Here is a 17,728-nt window from a genome sequence, read left to right as displayed (position 1 = left end):
GTGCACACTTACTTTCTGTGATAGGCACTCAGCGTTGCACGGTGGGCTTTCACAGACTTGCGGTTTCTCTCTTGGTTCTTAGCAAAGAGACCTGGGTAGGTAGGGCCTAGGACACACATAGGTCATTCATTCTGCTTCTTCCATCTTTCCCACACACACACTGTAAGTGTCTAAATGCAGACATCTCCTCTCTCAATCACTCCAAGTAGCAGACTGATAAAAAGACCAGAAAAGACCCCCAATTATGTACCTTGTAACCACATATATACATCAAGGTCACATGACATACAAAAGATATGGATTACGTCACGACGGCCCCATTACAATGCAGGTTGCCCTCTGACCTCGGTAGGGACAGGAAGAGTCCTTAAAAGCACCTCCCTTTCCACCATGCTTCAGTGACTTTCAAATTATTACGGTGGACAATGTTTACTGAACCAAAATTTACCTTTATTCGGTCATATTTACATTGAAAAGAACATAATTATTCTAAAAGGGAGGGAACTATGGGCCGTCGTGATGACTCCTGGAAAAGGGACTACCGGTAAGTAATCCATATCTTTCCAGATCGTCATCCCGACGGCCCCATTACAATGGAGTAATACCAAATTATAGGCGACTTTTAGGGTGGGACTACTGCCTGGAGGACTTTTTGTCTAAATCCCAAGTCTTTGTCTGACTGGACGTTAACCCTGTTTAATAAATGTGTGTAGACTAGACCAGGGGGCTGCTTTGCAAATTTGCTCGGCAGACGCCTGGCCCTTCTCTGCCCATGAGGAGGAGAGAAAGCGTGTGGAGTGGGCTCCGATTTTCCCTGGGGGATCGAGACCCCTGGCTTTGTACGCCTCCTGGATGGCAGTCTTGATCCATCTCGCAATAGTGCTTTTAGATGCCGTCTTTCCTTTGCCCGGCCCCTGAAATTGGACAAAGGTTGTTATTTTTTCGGAAAGAGTGGGTAGCCTCTAAATACGTTAGAACGGCCCTTCTGACATCTAAGCTATAAAAGCTCATTCTCTGTCATTCTCGTCCTCAACCAATAATGGCGGATCTTCTAGTTCTCCCTCTGACAGGAGTTCCAGGGATTCATTGAAAATTGAGCTCGCAAACTCTGTTTGTCTTGGCCTTTTAGGGACCCGTGAAGGACCAGGTTGAGGCTGGGAGAGAGATGCCATAGAGGCCTGCAATTCCTCTTTAATCATACAGCGGATGTCGGTTTTAAATGCCGCTCTTTCTTCCGCTAGTATCTTCCCCGTGCACTCCTCACATAGGGGTTTTTTATAATTTTCCTCAAGCCTCTTACTAAAGAGGACACATTTTTTGGATTTTTTTCCTGGGGTCCGCTTTAGCCTTCGGACCTTCTTTATCCATCTAACCCATACAAAAAAATGGGGGAGAGGGGGGAGAAAAAGGGAACATATATACATCCAATTCGGCATAAATGGCAATTTTGCATGTTCCTTTTCTGGCATATAGCCTACTCACGGTTTGTAGGGTCTCTGTTTCTCCCTCTCGTGCTCAGCTGTCGCGTGTAGACATGCTTTTGGCACTTCTGACAGTCAGCAGGATAACTTCTGCGGAGTAGAGCCTGCTTTTATGGGAAAAACGTTCAAATTTGGCGCCATTTCCAGGTTTTTGCCGGTAGCCACGCCCCCTACGTCGAGCGCGTGACGTCACCACGCCGGATGGCGTCACCGTATACGCGCCGAGGAACCCGGAAGCACAGGGAGGCCGCCGCTGCCGTTCCCCTGCCAGGAGTAACTATTCCATCGCGGCAGCTGCGGCCCGAAGATGTGGATCCGCACAAAAAGACCAGCGCTACTGCGGCGGTTTACGGCTTCCAGGCAGCACAGGTCACGGATGCAGGGACTGCTAGGGTATGCGGCCCCGACCTCTACCCTCCAGGGGATCTTCGCACAGCGTGCGGTACTTCAGCTGTTCTTCCCTGGAGCTTGTTCATCTGGTCACCGTAGGGACAGGAAGACACTGAAGCATGGTGGAAATGGAGGTGCTTTTAAGGACTCTTCCTGTCCCTACCGAGGTGAGAGGGCAACCTCCATTGTAATTAGGCCGTCGGGAGGACGATCTGGAAAGATACATTTCCAGACATAACCCAGACAGTAACCCATTTAGTGCTGCAGAGGTGCAATACACATCATATTCACTCACATAGAGGACACTGACAACACATAAGCACAAGACATACATAGATCATTCAGAAACGTCTAGAAAGTTCTCTACACTAACTTCTGTAACCCACATCTCTCTAACCCCGGAAGCCTAGGCCTGGTATCCTGGTGTCTTGAATGTGTACCATGCTGCAACTTTGGTTCTGTAATTCCATTCTGCAGCTTCTGCTCTGCTGTTCTGTGCTGCAATCTCTTCTCTGTTTTCCCCAGGATCCCAGGTGGGAGAGACATTTGTCCCACGTTGAGGACGTCTGGTCAACCTTAAAGTGGTTACCAGACGGAGTGCCGCAGCTCCCTGGCTGGTAATCACTCTGTGGTGCAGCTGTGGGATGCACACACCGACGGCAGCATGTGCATCCGGGATCTTCCTCTGCTCCTTGGTTCCGCAAGAGAAGAGGAGAAGGGAGAAGGCACTGCCGCAGGCCCACACACACTTCTGCCCCCAGCAGCGGCGCTCTGAAGACCCAGAGGGTAGGGTAAGTATATGGCTTTCAGGGGGCTTTATTACTATTGGGGTCGACATAGTGGACACTATTAGTAATAGTGTCCTCTATATCAGCCACTAATACTACTGCAGTCACTAATACAACTGGGCTAATGTAGGGGACACTATTAGTAGAGGGGTCACTGTGGGGATGGGTAGTCACTATTACTACTGGGGTGGATATAAGGGACACTTTTACTACTGAAGCCACTGTGGGGGGTCACTATTACTACTGGGGCCACTATAGCAATCACAATTACTACTGAGGCCACTCTGCACATGGCAGCATACTTCTCGCTGACATAGGGTATGGTTACATGTGGCGGAAATGCTGGGGAATGTCTGCAGCTGAAATTTTCACAGCAAATTATGCAGCATTTCCACATCCAAAAACAGTCAAAATCTGTACTGTTGGTGCGGATTTTGACAGGAAATCAGCTACGTTTCTGCAGCTGATTTCATACTATGCGGCGCTCCCCCCTCTTCTCTCACCTCCTCTGGCTTCTGGTTCCTAGCGGCCTATAGTGGCCTCACCTGACCAGCCGCACCGCACCTGATCAAACCCCAGGGAACCGGAAGCCGGTTACTGCTGAGGGCAATATGGGGACACTATTACTACTGGGGCCCACTGTTGGAGTCACTATTACTAAGGGTTTTTTTAACTCATTTTTGCATTTTTTAAAAATCCTTACAAGGGACTTGAACTTGCAATAGTTTGCCTGCTCATGCAGTATAATACATTGCTATTGTTCTCCAGTGGGACAGCAGCTGAAAGAACATTATCAATGCTGCCCGAGGAGAACTCGGCGTGTGGTCCCTCTTCTCAGGGACGACTGGTTTTAAGATGAGCTAAACTCAGTGATGGACGAAAAGTGCAGGTAAGTGCACAATGGGCAGACATTTACACGCAACAATTATCGCTTTAAAGATGGTTTTTGAGTGAATTTCAGTGATAATCGTTGAGTGTAAAAGAGCCTTTAGACTAATGATGCATAACAATGCACAGTGTGAAGCAGGTAATCAGAGAAGCTGGTGCCACCATCTTTGTTTGTTCAGGAAGGAAGGGTTGCTTTAACCCTTATTGATATTATGTAAATGAGTGAAGTAGTATAGAAGTCAAACTACAACCTTTTAACAGGCCTCACTAGGCCTAATCATCTTGAAGGCCAGGTTGCATACTGACAAAGTGTGGCAACCATTCCAATAGGAGGTGCTATGGAGGATTATTCCATCTCTCATTTGCATGGCTTTTTCCCAGGCATCATTGCATGGCATATATAAGACCCCCTACACCCTAGTGGTGCTCCCTTCTGTGGTCTCTTCACAAAAAAACATTACCCTGCTTATCTCACGTTGCTATATAATAAAACCTATCTACTGAGTTAATAAAATTACAAGTCAGCTGTTTAGCAATTGCTGTTCAGCTCTATTTTATGGTCACTAATTGTCTGCTCTATTAATTAGAATGCCTCCATAGAGTTGGAGCTCAGTGTTTTACACATAAGGACCCTTGCTGTAGAATAAGGGGTCTAGTTGTATATACTGTAGGTAGGCTACATTGTCTTGTTATTTAAAGTATGAGGAAAGCCTCTTCCCCACAAAAGGTTCTATCAAGGTAAAGGCAATATCATAGGAGTTGGACGCAACTGGGAGCATTCTTGGGGGCTTTTTTTTTTTACAATTAGCTGTTGCGTTCAGGTTCACATTAAGAGCAATCTTCATCTAGTCCTGGCTCCTGACGGTCAGTGCTGCGTGTGCCTAGGGGGTCTACATTCTTACAAACAGAAAACTATAATATAAGTTAGTCAAAGCCCAGCAGAAGCAATGGTCTTCAATACAATGTAAGTAGAAAGGAAGTGGAGCAAACTCAGGTAGGTGCCTGTGGCTAGAGAGGTAGGTAAGGATGAAAAAGAGGTGCTGCCAACCAGGTAGATGCCTGACCCAGAGGGGGTGTGAGAAACAATGTGAAATACCAGATAAAAGGCCGGTATACGGTCCAGGCCTCCAACGAAACGACTTTATAGCAAATAGCTGAAGACAGCCTTTATTTCAATAAAACATGTTTAAAAGGGAAAGAAGCCACTTCATCAATTACCATAAATGACAGACTATACATATGTGTTGAAAATAAAGTCCAGAAGGAAAAGGAAATGGAAGTAGAAGAGAACAAAGGTACATAACCAGAATCAGCGAATAGGATAATCATTTGGGGTAAACACATGAAATAACATGCAATGCCATACAACAATGAAAAAAGCAATAAATATAATAAAGGGTTGGGTAGATATAAAGTTGTGAGGGAATGAGACATAATGGTGTACGGTGATGATAAATGTATGGATTCGGATTGAAATGACATGGAGTAAAAGATGGAAGGTGAATGATAAATGAAAGTATATCTAGAATGATGGATGTTGAATATAAATATATAAATGTAGTTTTGAGGCGTAAACGATCATGTGGTATCAAAATGTTGGTCGTGAAGTAATAATCAGGTAATATAAATCTAAGGATACAGTAATCAAAATCCTAATCATGATGCAAAGAACACAAATGTGTGGATGGATAATACAATAAATCAATACATAAATAAAGGAATGCATAATGCCATGAGTGATATATATGTAATGGGTCACATATCTATACTTCACTCATGGCACCCTATAATAAACACACAAAACTAGTACGTGTATGGGCCCTTTGGCCATGCAGAAATTACAGAAAAGTAGTTAAAAAGTCCAATCAGAACAACTTTGATCTTCAATGCCTTTAGAGACCGTTCTTCTCTTCTGTGGAATACTTGATCATTCTGTAGCTTTACAGTTTTGTTCTTTTTGTGTTTTATTGATTACATATAGAACAAAAAGCTCCAATAAACAGAAACAAGTGAATTAGTTATTTTAGCCATTATGTATCTAGGTTTTTACACACATAGGATATATATGATATATAATAACAGAGTTATATGCACAGCCAGTGAAAGAGAGTCAGAAGTCTGGAAAAGGACAGTCGCTGATATCTATAATTTCAAAACTGAGTCTTTCAAGATATCAGAGAGCTGCATAAAAGTAATAAGGTAACAGAGTATATTATTTATTTCATAAATGTGGAGTGTGCATGATTGAACTGGACCTGAATACCAAAGTACCAAGCACAGTGTCCAACAGAGGGCTGATGCCCACGGCTGGGTCGGATTCCACCTGCGAAATAGCACAGCGGAATCAGACCTGGTGCCCCCCAGAGATCCTATACTCACCTCTCCAGATCCGCCGCGAGTGCCTCGCCTGGTGCACATGCGCATTATGTGCTGGGCGGTGATGCAGATTCTCATGGTACTTCCGCTGTGCTGACAGCAGAAGTATCGCGGAATGGACGGCTTACATTGACTGCAATGGAAACCGTCCGCGCAATTTTCCACATGGAATGGAACATAATGCGGTTCTCCCCCGCGAGTGTGTGTGTGTGGGGGGGGGGGGGGGGAGAGAAACACAGTTGATTTCTGCTCGTGGGCAGGGGAGAATAGTCTAGCACAGCATGTCTATGGACCGGCAGTGCTGCAGAATTTGTGGCGGATGTCTGGCCGGGGATTCTACAGCGATAATCCGTCCCTCGGCTTTAGCCCTAAGGCCGTCTGCTCACAAAGGGATTTACGTTGCGGAATCCATGGCACCGTCGATCCTCAGGAAATACCATTCATAACATGCTATGGAAAAGTGCTTCTTCCAGAATATGAGCGGAAATCAATTGCGATTTCCACTCGTGGAGGAAAAGTCGCAGTATGTTCTATTTTAGTGCAGATTTCGCACGGACAGCTACCATTAAAGTTACTCGAAGCCGTTCGACCTGCAGCCCTTCCACAATTGACATTGCAGACACGGTAGGTTGCGGGTACCCATGTCATCGCCTAGCGACGGCACAGGAAAAATAAACATTTGAAAAATATAAAGTGAATGCTAACAGCAAGCACATTATTCACCCATATAGGGCCGGACAGGTATCATGCAGAGCCAGCTTAAGAGGTCTGGATCCAGTGCAGACCAAAGTTGCAGTACATCCACAGATAGTAGAGATGGCAGCAGTCAGGTGCAAATAAAAAACGTTTATTCCTCCCAGCGCAAAAACGTCTCGATTCGATTCAGTCTTTTTCAAGTACTTGAAAAAGACTCAATTGAGTTGCAACGTTTTTGCGCTGGGAGGAATAAACGTTTTTTATTTACACCTGACTGCTGCCATCTCTACTATCTGTGGATGTACTGCACATGTCCGACAGCTCGCCGTCCGGACCATCCGCAGTACAGATAATGAAGATAGATACGCAGGGTCGCCAGCCAGGGTCAGAGCCGGATTCCGCTATGGCCTAAATGCAAAAAGAGCCCAGATATCATAAAGCAAAACTAAGCAAATATTGGACGGATAAATAGCACATGAATTACCCAGAAAATTAGTACCATATAGTACAGGCCCAGGCTGCCGCCCTACACCCTCAGGCCCAGGAGCTTCAGGCTTCTGCCCTACGTCCTCTGGCCTCAGCTTCATGCCTTTGTCCTATACCCTCAGGTCCTGACTTCAGGCATTCATCCCACACCCTTAGACCCCAAGCTTCAGGCCTTCTACAAAAGTGGCTCTTTGCTTCTGTAGGTCTGCTGAAAAGTTGTATTCAGTAGAGCCTTTCAGTCACATCTGGCGCATAGCAGTATCACGGTCTCGACAGTTCAGGAGTCTGACTAGTAATGGTCATGAAGGGGCCCACGGCATAGGTGTATTGCAGGGACACAATGGGCCCTCTCCACCACAAAGGAGGATGAAAAGATACCATATATACTCAAGTTTAAGCCTAGTTTTTCAGCACATTTTTTTAATGCTGAAAAAGCCCCCCCTCGGCTTATTCTCGAGTGGTTTAAAAAAAAACAAAAAAAAACTCGCAATACTCACCTCCCAGCCGGTGTCCAGATTGCAAAGGTTGTGGTTAACATATTTAATATGTGAGATATGCAGTAGGCATTGCCTGGTTCAACGTTGTGAGCAAGGTGGATAAGAAATATCAGCAAGTCCAGCTGTTATTTTACTGCCACGTGCAAACAAAGTCTCTGCTTTCTGTAATGATGCTGCTGTCAGTAGGCCTGTATATAATATGGTGTCCCATGTATCAGAAGCAGCAACATATTATCTATATATATCTATATATATATATATATATAGATATATATAGTCGTAGGCCCAGGGCTGAAATATACTCCCTCACAGTTTCAAGTCCCCTCCACATGTGTGCAGGTCAAGGGACAACCGCAGACAAGAGGCACTGAGCTATTGCAGCAGGCCTCAGGGCCCTCCCGCGAAACGAGCTCTGATTAGTGCCCCTCCAAGGAAGCCTCCCAGGGGATCACTACCTGAAGCTGCAACACCGCCAGGGCTCCGGCGGCGCTCTTGCAAGGCGCGATGTACTGTGTCGTCTCCAAGGAGCAGTCTGCCAATTAGTAGGTGGTGCTGAGAAGCACCTACCTTATCAATATGAGCGCCTCATATCAGAGATGTCTCTCCATGTTGGGGGTTCCCCCCTCCCTCCATTCCCCGTTCTATATGACAGTAGTTTATTTACTAAATCACCCAGTCATTAAAGGGGTTGTCCCGCGGCAGCAAGTGGGTCTATACACTTCTGTATGGCCATATTAATGCACTTTGTAATATACATTGTGCATTAATTATGAGCCATACAGAAGTTATAAAAAGTTTTTTACTTACCTGCTCCGTTGCTGGCGTCCTCGTCTCCATGGTGCCGACTAATTTTCGCCCTCCGATGGCCAAATTAGCCGCGCTTGCGCAGTCCTGGTCTTCTGCTCTCTTCAATGGAGCCGCTCGTGCAGAATGCAGGCTCCGTGTAGCTCCGCCCCGTCACGTGCCGATTCCAGCCAATCAGGAGGCTGGAATCGGCAATGGACCGCACAGAAGAGCTGCGGTCCACGGAGGAAGAGGATTCCGGCGGCCATCTTCACAGGTAAGTATAGAAGTCACCGGAGCGCGGGGATTAAGGTAAGTGCTCCGGTAAGCGCTCCGGTAAGCTTTCTGTACGTCCCTGCATCGGGGTTGTCTCGCGCCGAACGGGGGGGGGGGTTGAAAAAAAAAAAACCCCGTTTCGGCGCGGGACAACCCCTTTAACTACCGATTGAAAAAGAGCTGCATGTCTCATAAGTTTTTCTTTTTAACCAAAATGTATTAACCCGACTTAAAACCTCCTTCACACGAGCATTTACTGTCCGACTGTGCACGGAAATAACAGACACCATTGATTTGCATTAGTTTATTCAGACATGCATGAGAAGGTCGGCATTTCCTATTTCGGTTCGTATATACAGACCAAAATTGCACATTCCAATCTATAGAAGTGTAAAAAAAAGACACTTCAGCTGTTTCATGCGTATTCACTGCATTTACACCAGAAGACAGTGTGAAGAAGAGGTGACATCAGCTGGGGCTTCAGATGTACCAATTACACACAGACCAAGATAGCATCCGCCCGTGTGAATGAGCCCCAAAGCTGGGATCTCGCTGCGTGGAGTTTGTGGGGTATGAAATGCAAGGAAAAAAAGATCTGAAAACCCAGATGTAAAGCATGTGTTTGTATAACATACATGCGTTGCACAAGTTAGACCAGTGATAACGATCATTATTGATTATATATATGAAAAATGTGCTGTGTACGGCCAACCTACTTAAAGTCCTTGGATCATCATTTACATTCCTATATATATTTTTTGATTATTATAATGGAGCAATTGTGGCCCTGTAATTTAGTTCTTTTGAGACAAGAGTTAAGTTATCCTCTGCAGTGCAGTCAAGTGGGCGGAGCCTGAAATGGGCAGAGCTTGCAGATGAAAAGTGGCAGTTGGTCAGTCAGACGCCATCTTGAAGCCAGATGAGAACTGTTGGTGCTGCTGACAAGAAGTTAACCCAACTGGATTGGACTTTGCCAGGAACAGATGGAGAAGCCAGAAGAGGAGAAATGGTGACAGTGGCAGATGAAGAAGAAAGAAGAGGAAAGGAACAGACATTAAGGACTGGATTATTACCTGATAGGACCAGTGATCTGCAGCTGTCAGCAGGGAAGCCAGCGCCAGCTCATTCGCCTTACAGAAAGTCCACACCGATAATCATTTTGCGCTATTTGAACCCAACCAAATGCTGCAGCAGGATTCGGATGATTATTCTACATTTGTGTGACTATTATATATACAAACAATAATATATGTATACACACACAGCCATTGAGATGGGAACGAATAGAGTTAAAAGGGGTTTTCTGATTTGGTAAAATGTTTTGAAAACTGATAGATCAGTGGGGGTCCTACTCCTGGGACCCCCCATTGATCACCAGAATAGCGGTCCTGAGGGTTCCCAAATAAACAAAGTGGTGGCTCAAAGAACTTCAAATGGCCCCCTTTAGCAGTCCTACTGCAATAAATAGAGCAGCAGCTTGTATGTACGGCCACCGCTCAGTTCATTCTGCAGACTACAGGACTAGCATTCTGGCGATAGGTGGGGATGCCGGCAGTCAGACCCTCATCGATCTATCAGTCATCACCTATCCGCAGGGCAGAAAGAGGAAACATGAAAAACATCACCGAATCAGAAAACTCTTTAATACAGAAATATGACATCCGTGTAAATGGGCCTTAAGCGTTAATCAAGGAGCATAAAAGATACATTTTTTTCTGTCAATGATACAAAAAAAATTCTTATTTTTTTTTATTTTTTTCCACAATAAAAACCCTTGCTTTGTAATTTTTTTGGCATCACTGCATTCAAAGTCCTATAACTAGAGATGAGCGAGCGTACTCGTCCGAGCTTGATATTCGTGCGAATATTAGGGTGTTCGGAATGCTCGTTACTCTTAACGAGTACCACGCGATGTTCGAGTTACTTTCAGTTTCCTCTCTGAGACGTTAGCGCGCTTTTCTGGCCAATTGAAAGACAGGGAAGGCATTACAACTTCCCCCTGTGACATTCAAGCCCTATACCACCCCCCTGCTGTGAGTGGCTGGGGCGATCAGATGTCACCCGAGTATAAAAGTCGGCCCCTCCCGCGGCTCGCCTCAGATGCCTTGTGACTGAGTTAGCTGAGGGAAAGTGCTGCTGCTGGTGCTGCTGTAGGGAGAGTGTTAGGAGTGAGTGTAGGCTTCAAGAACCCCAACGGTCCTTCTCAGGGCCACATCTATCCGTGTGCAGTACTGTGGAGGGTGCTGTTAGCAGTGTTGCACAAATTTTTTTTTTTCAAAATCGGCAGTCTGCAGAGCATTGCGCCTTGCAGTAATACTACAGGGACAGAAGTGGTGGTTAGGTAGGGAGAGTGTTAGGAGTGAGTGTAGGCTTCAAGAACCCCAACGGTCCTTCTTAGGGCCACATCTATCCGTGTGCAGTACTGTGCAGGCTGCTGTTAGCAGTGTTGCATATTTTTTTCTTTTCAAAATCGGCTGTCTGCAGAGCATTGCGCCTTGCAGTAATACTACAGGGAGAGAATTGTGTAGGCAGGGCCAGAAGACATATATTATTGATTGAATATAGTCAGTGGGCCCTCCGTTTCCAAAAAAGGGAAAAATTGTATTTGTCCTGCAGTCTTGCGCCAATTTATTTCCTGCCTGGGAAAAGTAACTGCTCTGCTGCACTTCATATAACTGCATTTCTGTGCAACACATATCTTATCTGATTGAATATAGTCAGTGGGCCCTCCGTTTCCCAAAAAGGGAAAAATTGTATTTGTCCTGCAGGCTTGCGCCAATTTATTTGCTGCCTGTGAAAAGTCTCCGCTCTGCTGCACTTCATATAACTGCATTTCTGTGCAACCCATATCTTATCTGATTGAATATAGTCAGTGGGCCCTCCGTTTCCCAAAAAGGGAAAAATTGTATTTGTCCTGCAGTCTTGCACCAATTTATTTGCTGCCTGTGAAAAGTCTCCGCTCTGCTGCACTTCATATAACTGCATTTCTGTGCAACACATCTTATCTGATTGAATATAGTCAGTGGGCCCTCCGTTTCCCAAAAAGGGAAAAATTGTATTTGTCCTGCAGGCTTGCGCCAATTTATTTGCTGCCTGTGAAAAGTCTCCGCTCTGCTGCACTTCATATAACTGCATTTCTGTGCAACACATATCTTATCTGATTGAATATAGTCAGTGGGCCCTCCGTTTCCCAAAAAGGGAAAAATTGTATTTGTCCTGCAGGCTTGCGCCAATTTATTTGCTGCCTGGGAAAAGTAACTGCTCTGCTGCACTTCATATAACTGCATTTCTGTGCAACACATATCTTATCTGATTGAATATAGTCAGTGGGCCCTCCGTTTCCCAAAAAGGGAAAAATTGTATTTGTCCTGCAGGCTTGCGCCAATTTATTTCCTGCCTGGGAAATCACTGGTAATACAGCATGCTGAGGGGTAGGGGTAAGCCTAGAGGACATGGACGTGGACGTGGCCGAGGACGCGTAGGCCCAAGTGAGGGTGTGGGCACAGGGCGAGCTCCTGATCAAGTTGTATCGCAGCCGACTGCTGCGCGATTAGGAGAGCGGCACGTTTCTGGCGTCCCCACATTCATCGCCCAATTAATGGGTCCACGCGGGAGACCTTTATTAGAAAATGAGCAGTGTGAGCAGGTCCTGTCGTGGATGGCAGAAAGTGCTTCGAGCAAGCTATCATCCACCCACAGTTCTGCGCCGTCCAGTGCTGCAAATCCAAATCCTCTGGCTGCTACTCCTTCCTCCCAGCCTCCTCACTCCACTACAATGACACATGCTCAGGAGCGGGCAGACTCCCAGGAACTGTTCTCGGGCCCCTGCTCAGATTGGGCAGCAGTGGTTCCTCTCCAAGCAGAGGAGTTTATTGTCACTGATGCCCAACCATTGGAAAGTTCCCGGGGTCCGGGGGATGAGGCTGGGGACTTCCGGCAACTGTCTCAAGACCTTTCAGTGGGTGAGGAGGACGATGACGATGAGACACAGTTGTCTTGCAGTGAGGTAGTAGTAAGGGCAGTAAGTCCGAGGGAGGAGCGCACAGAGGATTCGGAGGAAGAGCAGCAGGATGATGAGGTGACTGACCCCACCTGGTGTGCAACGCCTACACAGGACAGGTCTTCAGAGGGGGAGGCACGGGCAGCAGCAGGGCAGGTTGCAAGAGGCAGTGCGGTGTCCAGGGGTAGAGGCAGGGCCAGACCGAATAATCCACCAACTGTTTCCCAAAGCACACCCTCGCGCCATGCCACCCTGCAGAGGCCGAGGTGCTCTAAGGTCTGGCAGTTTTTCACAGAGACGCCTGACGACCGACGAACAGTGGTGTGCAACCTTTGTCGTGCCAAGATCAGCTGGGGAGCCACCACCAACAGCCTCACCACCACCAGCATGCGCAGACATATGATGGCCAAGCACCCCACAAGGTGGGACGAAGGCCGTTCACCGCCTCCGGTTTGCACCGCTACCTCTCCCCCTGTGCCCCAACCTGCCACTGAGATCCAACCCCGCTCTGAGGACACAGGCACTACCGTCTCCTGGCCTGCACCCACACCCTCACCTCCGCTGTCCTCGGCCCCATCCACCAATGTCTCGCACCGCACCGTCCAGCTGTCGCTAGCGCAAGTGTTTGAGCACAAGCGCAAGTACGCCGCCACGCACCCGCACGCTCAAGCGTTAACCGTCCACATAGCCAAATTTATCAGCCTTGAGATGCTGCCGTATAGGGTTGTGGAAACGGAGTCCTTCAAAAGTATGATGGAGGCGGCGGCCCCGCGCTACTCAGTTCCCAGTCGCCACTACTTTTCCTGATGTGCCGTCCCAGCCCTGCACGACCACGTCTCCCGCAACATTGTACGCGCCCTCACCAACGCGGTTACTGCCAAGGTCCACTTAACAACGGACACGTGGACAAGCACAGGCGGGCAGGGCCACTATATCTCCCTGACGGCACATTGGGTGAATTTAGTGGAGGCTGGGACAGAGTCAGAGCCTGGGACCGCTCACGTCCTACCCACCCCCAGAATTGCGGGCCCCAGCTCGGTGCTGGTATCTGCGGCGGTGTATGCTTCCTCCACTAAAGCACCCTCCTCCTCCTTCTCCTCCGCAACCTCTGTCTCGCAATCAAGATGTGTCAGCAGCAGCAGCACGTCGCCAGCAGTCGGTGTCGCGCGGCGTGGCAGCACAGCGGTGGGCAAGCATCAGCAGGCCGTGCTGAAACTACTCAGCTTAGGAGATAAGAGGCACACGGCCCACGAACTGCTGCAGGGTCTGACAGAGCAGACCGACCGCTGGCTTGCGCCGCTGAGCCTCCAACCGGGCATGGTCGTGTGTGACAACGGCCGTAACCTGGTGGCGGCTCTGCAGCTCGGCAGCCTCACGCACGTGCCATGCCTGGCCCACGTCTTTAATTTGGTGGTTCAGCGCTTTATGAAAAGCTACCCACGCTTGTCAGACCTGCTCGTAAAGGTGCGCCGGCTCTGCGCACATTTCCGCAAGTCCCACACGGACGCTGCCACCCTGCGGACACTGCAACATCGGTTTAATCTGCCAGTGCACCGACTGCTGTGCGACGTGCCCACACGGTGGAACTCTACGCTCCACATGTTGGCCAGGCTCTATGAGCAGCGTAAAGCTATAGTGGAATACCAACTCCAACATGGGCGGCGTAGTGGGAGTCAGCCTCCTCAATTCTTTTCAGAAGAGTGGGCCTGGTTGGCAGACATCTGCCAGGTCCTTCGAAACTTTGAGCAGTCTACCCAGGTGGTGAGCGGCGATGCTGCAATCATTAGCGTCACCATTCCTCTGCTATGCATCTTGAGAAGTTCAATGCAAACCATAAAGGCAGCCGCTTTGCGCTCGGAAACAGAGGCGGGGGAAGACAGTATGTCGCTGGATAGTCAGAGCACCCTCCTGTCTATATCTCAGCGCGTTCAGGAGGAGGAGGAGGAGCATGAGGAGGATGAGGAGGAGGGGGAAGAGACAGCTTGGCCCACTGCTGACGGTACCCATGCTGCTTGCCTGTCATCATTTCAGCGTGTATGGCCTGAGGAGGAGGAGGAGGAGGATCCTGAAAGTGATCTTCCTAGTGCGGACAGCCATGTGTTGCGTACAGGTACCCTGGCACACATGGCTGACTTCATGTTAGGATGCCTTTCTTGTGACCCTCGCGTTACACGCATTCTGGCCACTACGGATTACTGGGTGTACACACTGCTCGACCCACGCTATAAGGAGAACCTTCCCACTCTCATTCCCGAAGAGGAAAGGGGTTCGAGAGTGTTGCTATACCACAGGACCCTGGCGGACAAGCTGATGGTAAAATTCCCATCCGACAGCGCTAGTGGCAGAAGGCACAGTTAAAAGGGCCAGGTAGCAGGGGAGGTGTGGAGATCGAGCAGCATGTACAGCCCAGGCAGTGCAACAGTCTTTAAGGGCCTGGACAGCTTTATGGCTCCCCAGCAAGACTGTGTCACCGCTCCCCAGTCAAGGCTGAGTCGGCGGGAGCACTGTAAAAGGATGGTGAGGGAGTACGTAGCCGATCGCACGACCGTCCTCCGTGACGCCTCTGCCACCTACAACTACTGGGTGTCGAAGCTGGACACGTGGCCTGAACTAGCGCTGTATGCCCTGGAGGTGCTTGCTTGTCCTGCGGCTAGCGTCTTGTCGGAGAGGGTGTTTAGTGCGGCTGGGGGAATCATCACAGATAAGCGTACCCGCCTGTCAACCGACAGTGCCGACAGGCTAACACTCATCAAGATGAACAAAGCCTGGATTTCCCCAGACTTATCTTCTCCACCAGCGGACAGCAGCGATACCTAAGCAATATGTAGGCTGCACCCGCGGATGGAAGCATCGTTCTCTCTCACCATCCAAAACGGGGACATTTCTGCTTCATCAATCTGTGTATAATATTCCTCCTCCTCCTCCTGCTCCTCCTCCTGAAACCTCACGTAATCACGCTGAACGGGCAATTTTTCTTAGAGCCACAAGGCTCACTCATAAAATTTTTCTAAAATTTTTTTATACGTTTCAATGCTCTTAAAAGCGTTGGAACTTTAACTTGAAACAATTTTTCGTTAAACTGGGCTGCCTCCAGGCCTAGTTACCACTTAAGCCACATTAACCAAAGCGATTAATGGGTTTCACCTGCCATCTTGGTTGGGCATGGCCAATTTTTACTGAGGTACATTAGTACTGTTGGTACACCAATTTTTTTGGGCCCTCACCTACAGTGTAATCATAGCAATTTCTATGTTCTTCGCCTGCACTCATGGTACAGAAAGGTGTGTGGGGTTGGCCTACACTTTAGCTACATAAATGTAACTTGGGCCTTGGCTATACTGCAGCTACTGAAATGGAACTAAGACTGCGCTCCCACTATACTGCTGCTTCGGAATTGTTCCTGGGGCCTGTGTAGGCTGCTACTATTACTTAAATGGAACTTAGACTATGCTCCTCCTATACTGCTGCTTCGGAATTGTTACTGGGGCCTGTCTTGAGTGCTACTATTACTGAAATGGAACGAAGACTTCGCTCCCACTATACTGCTGCTTCGGAATTGTTACTGGTGCCTGTCTTGAGTGCTATTACTGAAATGGAACTAATACTGTGCTCCCCCTATAATGCTGCTAGTGATATGTTAGTGGGGCCTGTCCTAATGCTACGGCTGAAATCTTACGAATTATGGGCTCTGCCTATACCGCTGCTAATGGTAGGTCTCTGGGGTGTGGAAACAGAGGCTTCCCAAAGACATGATGGCGGCGAGGCCATTTCCCACCAACGCGGTTACTGTTAAGGTGCATATAACCATGGACACGTGGAGAGGACACGTAGTGCCTCAAAAACATCCCCCGCCACGGCCCACTTAATCCTGGCCACATTCCGAAAACCAACAAAATAAAACCGCGCTACTAGGTCCGCAGTCACCACATTACCACCAACGCGGTTACTGAAGGCTGAAGGCTGCGCAGGGACAGTTTGGTGTGCGCTGTGGACACTGCGTCGTGCAGGGGGGAGGGGGGTTGGGCAGCATGTAACCCAGGAGAAGTGGCAGCAGAGTGTCATGCAGGCAGTGATTGTGCTTTGTTGTAGGTAGTGTGGTGCTTAGCTAAGGTATGCCATGCTAATGAGGGCTTTTCAGAAGTAAAAGTTGTTGGGAGGGGGCCCACTCTTGCCGGTATTGTGGCTTAATAGTGGGACCTGTGAACTTGAGATGCAGCCCAACATGTAGCCCCTCGCCTGCCCTATCCGTTGCTGTGTCGTTCCCATCACTTTCTTGAATTGCCCAGATTTTCACACATGGAAATCTTAGCGAGCATCGGCGAAATACAAAAATGCTTGGGTCGCCCATTGACTTCAATGGGGTTCGTTATTCGAAACGAACCCTCGAGCATTGCGAAAATTTCGTCCCGAGTAACGAGCACCCGAGCATTTTGGTGCTCGCTCATCTCTACCTATAACTTTTATTTTTCCATGTTCGGAGCTCTGTGAGGACTTATTTTTTGTGTGACAAAGTTTTTTTTCTGCCATTTTGGGGTACCTACGGCTTTAGATCACATGCAAGATAAATACTGTGTTTAAATTATCGTACAATTTGGGATTTGATGATACGAAATGTGGAATTTTTAAAATTTAAATATATATATATATATATATATATATATATATATATATATTACACTATTTTTTTTTTTTTTTAATCCCCGTAGAGGACTTGAACCACAGCAGCTATGATCGGTATGATAAGGCATTGCAGGATATCTGTACTGCAATGCCTGATCACTTGTAATAGCAATCATAAGCAACGGCAAGCTCGAACACCAGCATCTGGCATCTTGTTGCCATGGCATCCCATCAGCCCTCTGCGATTACATTTTTTATTGATTTTATTCATTTTTATTTATTGATATTGTTGTATTCTTTGAATTGATGCATGTAGGGGTTTATATAATTATATGTCTTCATGTCATACATTTCAATCATTTCCGATTATTTCTATGGAGAACTTCCGACAACACTTATAGCCATCATTATTGTAATATATATATATATATATAATAGGGACAATAT

The sequence above is a fragment of the Eleutherodactylus coqui genome, chromosome 1 (genome assembly GCF_035609145.1).
Source record: "Eleutherodactylus coqui strain aEleCoq1 chromosome 1, aEleCoq1.hap1, whole genome shotgun sequence".
Classification (NCBI taxonomy): domain Eukaryota; kingdom Metazoa; phylum Chordata; class Amphibia; order Anura; family Eleutherodactylidae; genus Eleutherodactylus; species Eleutherodactylus coqui.
The sequence above is the reverse complement of the archived record's forward strand: the minus strand, read 5'-3'. Positions refer to the sequence as shown.